The 5,331-nt window shown below is 52.6% G+C and overlaps 1 pseudogene; it reads right to left on the bottom strand.

Moving 5' to 3' along the window:
• Positions 1-4,925: 4,925 nt before the first annotated feature.
• LOC136646166 (5S ribosomal RNA) lies at positions 4,926-5,042 on the bottom strand (annotated as a pseudogene).
• Positions 5,043-5,331: the final 289 nt, after the last annotated feature.

Raw genomic sequence — 5,331 nt, 5'->3', positions numbered from 1 at the left:
CCAAATGCTGCAGCTTGGAGAACTGGGAGGAGGGACCCTGCAGCCCCACAGGCAAGCTACCTGCTAGTTAGCTTCCCGCTGGTGCTGGGATTCAGCAGGAGTTTGATACACTACTAGAGGTAGTTGAGTTTGAGCCAGGCGGACTAATGAGCTGAAAGTGGGCAGAAGTTCATTTGTTCCAAACTCCTCCCCTCTCCAAAGGGGGGAGGTGTCTGCCTTCTGGATGTACACCTCTGTTTGGCTTCCACTGCCTGGAATGGCAGTAAAGGGGAGGGCGATGAGCCCCTCTGCACATCTTAGTGCTTTGCACCCCCTCCAGCTATGCTACCGCCTCGCATGCTAGCTCTGGGGGCCGAGCCTTGAACAGGCCTACTGCGGAAGCTCAGGGCATTGGGCAAAAGGGAGAGGGGAGGTATTGGGCTGGGGGCAGGGACCAGAAAGCAGGCACTCTGGGAGGATGTCTTTGGGAGACCCGAATTCCCCCCCCCCTCCAGAACTAGAATTCCCAAGGCTGCCTGGGGGGAGCCTCCAGCCCCCCTCCCACTGCAGCCAGTCGGTCCCTTTGGCACCCTCGGTGTTCACCGATGCTCCAGTCCTGGGGCTCCCCCCACCAGCCTGCGGGGCTCCAGTAATGGCTCTTGCAGACACTGCCCCCCCCCCCGCCAACCAGGCTCTGATTTCCTGCACACCGCGCGCCCCGCCAGCCTTGGAAAGCTCCCGCAGTCCCTCCTGCGCTGCGCTGGCGGCGGGCCCTGGGACTGGGAGGGACGCCGGGGAGACGCCTGGCAGCCACTCCGCCGCGGAAGGGGCCTCGGAGCAGCTGCGGCTGGGCGCGCGGAGGCAACAGCACCACAGCAGCCCCTGCCCGGCGGGCTCTGCCCTCGGGGCCCTTGCAGGCCAGGACAGCCACAGGGACTTTCGCAAAGTCCATCTCCGGGGGTGTGCAGGGCACGAAGTGCTGCAGGGAGTCTCATCGAAGGATGCCAAGCTCTAAATGTGCATAGAATTATAGAATTCCAAGGGACCTCATAGGTCATCTAGTCCAACCCTCCTCTGCGGCGTGCACAGCGCTAAGTTTTGCAGGGAGCCTCACCGCGGCGTGCACAGCGCTAAATTTTGCAGGGAGCCTCACCGCGGCGTGCACAGCGCTAAGTTTTGCAGGGAGCCTCACCGCGGCGTGCACATCGCTAAGTTTTGCAGGGAGCCTCACCGCGCGTGCACAGCGCTAAGTTTTGCAGGGAGCCTCACCGCGCGTGCACAGTGCTAAGTTTTGCAGGGAGCCTCACCTCGGCGTGCACAGCGCTAAATTTTGCAGGGAGCCTCACCGCGCGTGTACAGCGCTAAGTTTTGCAGGGAGCCTCACCGCGCGTGCAGAGCGCTAAGTTTTGCAGGGAGCCTCACCGCGCGTGCACAGCGCTAAGTTTTACAAAGCACTAAGAGCGAATGCCTCGATTTTGCTACCCCTCTCTCGGAATGGCTCTGAATGGGAGGGGGGCATTTGCACGCTGGGGTGAGGCTCCCTGCAAAACATAGTGCTTTGCACCCCCTCTAGCTATGCCACTGGGATGAGGAGGGGGGATCAAGGAGGAGGGGAAGGGGGCATTGGAAGTGGTGGCGGGGCAGATGGGGGGGAAGGTGCTTTTTGGAAAGAGAGGTAGCCGAAATTAGCCTTGGCCCACATTCAGATGAGGCTGTGTAATCAGAGAGCCCACTTCTCCAGGCAAATTTGTTAGGATTAGGTCTCCCCGAGCTGTTGAGGAGCATTCTGGGTGGCGGGCAGCCAAGGCGAAATGAGGCTCCTGGCTTCGTCTGCTGCAGGAGAGTTGAGGCTCCTGGCTGCGGTTCAAGCTCTGATAGGAAAAAAATCCAGGAACAAAGACACTAATTCTTCCCAAAGCCCCCCAAATCTCAGTTTATACATGTGTGTTTATGTTCATTCATAATGGATATACACAGCTGTTCTTATCATTCATATTCAAATTCCATGTGCATTTTTATTATTTATTACCTCATCTTCAAAAACACTCGAGGGAGGGGGGGGAAAGATGCTAATTTTTTTTACCAAGCAGGAACCTCTGGAAGCCAACCTTGTTTCCTGGAATGGTGCAGTGGCTGCAGCCCCATGTTTGCTCCCCAGCCAGTCCCAGTAATATCTAATCACAAGTCCCACCTACGTGCCACACCAGCATCCTTGGCATGGCAGCATCCATTTTTGTCCTGCACTGTCCCAGGATGCTGCTGTTTCTTGGGGCAGTTCTGGGTATTCAAGGTGGTCCCTACCCAGTAGAGTAGCCAGAGGAGGAGTGGCTCGGTAAGTACTGCAGGAAGTACAATGGACCGTGTAAGTGGCCTCTCCCACTCAGCTTTGGAGATAAATATTTATCCAGAAAATAGGGGGGAAAAATTTCTTTACTCAGAAATATTCAGAATAGAAAATATTTCTATGCCCAGTGTGTCATTAGTCTGTGGAACTCCTTGCTACAGGATGTGGTGATGGCATCTGACCTAGATGCCTTTAAAAGGGTATACAAGTTTACCTTGTGGCTTGTAACCTGTGATGCACTTTTCCTCCATAAATTTGTCCTTTATGGAGGAAAAGCGCATCACAGGTTACAAGCCATAATGGGCACGTGCATGTAATTTGTCTGTGGAACTCCTTGCCACAGGATGGCATCTGGCCTAGATGCTTTTCAAAGGGACAAATGCAAGGGAATGGCACCAGGATGCAGGGATCTTGTTGTCATGTTTGTTCCCTAAGGTATCTGGTGGGCCACTGTGAGAAACTGGAAGCTGGACTAGATGGGCCTTTGGCCTGATCCAGCGGGGCTCTTCTTATGTTCTTATGGAACTGTTCCAGGCAGCAATTCACAGGCACTGTTCCAGGCACTGAGCGAGCACCTGTGTTGCTGTAGCTGCCTGGAATAGCTCTGATAGCGAATAGGAGGGGCTACTTCCTGCAGTACTGACCATGCCCTGCTTGGCTACACTGCTGCACCAACCTGGAAGCACCTGTGCATTGCAGGTGCATTCTACTGGCACCGGTACAGGCAGTGGTACAAGTCCCAATGAGAGTGCATTTCTGTTATTTGAAATGAAAATCAGTGGGGAAACAAAATGAAGTGGAATCCCCACATGGACAGGGCTCTGGAAAAGTCTAGGCTACGTTTCTCTTGTAGGGTTATCACATTTTCCCAGCATTTTCCTCTTTGTTGCCCCAAGGAAAATGCAGTCCTTCCCCTATGCTCACTGCTATTGACATTGCAGAATTGTGTTGCTAGTTGCATTGCACAAATCTCAAGATGAAAACCTGTCGCCAATTGCATTTCCCCTGATCCACATTTGTCCTCCACTTCCAGCTCCGGCCTCCAACTCAACTCCAAGCTCTGGCAGCTATCCTCAAGGAGCCTAGCATGGGGAACGCAATGCCCGATCTGGATTCAAGCTGGCCAGTCAGAACTTGGGAGCTCACTGACATCGAGCATGTTAGTTCAAAGGACCATCCCAGACAGGAGGAACCTGTTGCAGGGTTAAGAACATAAGAACAGCCCTGCTGGATCAGGCCATAGGCCCATCTTAGCCCAGCTTCCGGTATCTCACAGTGGCCCACCAGATGCCTCAGGGAGCACACAAGACAACAAGAGACCTGCATCCTGGTTCCTTCCCTTGCATCTGGCATTCTGACATAACCCATTTCTAAAATCAGGAGGTTGCACATACCATTATGGCTTGTATACACATCATGGCATGGGTTCATTTCCTTGGCTTTGTCTCCTTCCAATCTGCCTCTGGTGGTAGCTGGCAGTTCTGACCTATTGCTTCATTGGGCAGGACAATATGATCCAGTCACTCCCAATTTGAAAAAAAATGATCCAACCTCTGAGGAGGTGGCTGTCATGTCTCTTTTTGAGTCTCTGTTATGGACCTGCCTCTTTCAAATAAGGAGGCCCATTTGGAACAGTAGAGCAGAAACCCAGGGGGCTGGCTCCTATGGATTTGGGGTGTGTTCTGCCCAATATCCCAACTCCCTTCTAATGCCCACTTTTTGGCTAATTAACACCCTCCTTTTCCAGGAACAACAGCTGCAGTGTGCAATGGAATGAACACAGAATTCCTTATCTATAGCAAATAACAAGAATTTATTGCTACAAACACAGACACTCCCTGCAAGTCCTCTTGTCCAGAGGCTTTCCCTCCCCAAAACTCCACTTAACTCCAGGGGTAACGTCTGAAGCCTCCAGTCCAAGTCCAATCTGGTCTCCAAAACACAGTCCAGTCTTCTGCAGTAGAGTTTCTCCTCTCCAGCAGTGTGTCTCCTCCAGCAGGGTCCTGGCAGTCCTCTCTTCCTGTAGGTCTGGGTCAGGTAGCCCTCTTGGTCAGCGTCCGGCTTCCGGCTGGGTCAGCGTCCTGCTTGGCCAGCCCTTTGCTCCTTCTGAAGCTGCCTTTTATCCTGCAGCCCCTTGTTAAGTCCAAATTCAGCTCAGCTGTGAGCTACCTTGTTAAGTCCAAGTTAGCCAGCTGAGCCATCTCTTCAGTCCATGAGTCCACATCCATTCAAAGTCTCATCAAGGTCAAATGAAGCTCAGGTGTCCATCAGAGTCTCCATTGGCCTTGATTGATTACAGCTGTGGAGCCAGCCCTGCCCTTCCCAGAGCTGTCAAACAGCTGTCAAAACATGGGATCACTGTCAACACCACATCATCCACCTGATGATCTTCTGATTTTCCATTACAGGGTGGTGGACAAAATTCAGGAGGGCCGAAAGCTTGAGTTTGAGGGGGGGTCAAATAAATTCAAAGAAGGTTTGGGGGCTTACCACTTTTTGGCAGCAGACAATAGCCCACCCCACCCCATTTTCCCCTGTTGCTCCTTTAAATGGCAGTGTTGTTGTTGGTTGGCAACCTTCAGTCTCGAAAGACTATGGTATAAGCCTACAGCACCCGGTATTCCCAGGTGGTCTCCCATCCAAGTACTAACCAGGCCTGACCCTGCTTAGCTTCTGAGATCAGACGAGATCAGGCATGTGCAGGGTAACAGTTGCAGTCATGATGGTGTATTCCTCCTTCTGCAACAGGTTGCTATGAATTTTTCCCCAGAATGCCCAATGAATGACAATGGAATCATGATAACAGTGTCATTCTAATGGGGCTTCTGGGGGGGGGGGGAGAATGTGGTGACTGACAGTGGGCACAGGAATTTCTCAGCCTTCCCAAAATCACTGAACTTAGAATTTCCTGTCTGTCTGTCCATCTCTGCACACTTGCACAGCCTGATAATGAAACAGAGATAATGGAGAGCATTTCAGATCCTCCTGCAGTTAGATCTTACGGGGCA

The sequence above is a fragment of the Tiliqua scincoides genome, chromosome 3 (assembly GCF_035046505.1).
Source record: "Tiliqua scincoides isolate rTilSci1 chromosome 3, rTilSci1.hap2, whole genome shotgun sequence".
Lineage (NCBI taxonomy): Eukaryota > Metazoa > Chordata > Lepidosauria > Squamata > Scincidae > Tiliqua > Tiliqua scincoides.
Note: the sequence above shows the minus strand (reverse complement) of the source record. Positions and strands in the feature narration are given on the sequence as shown.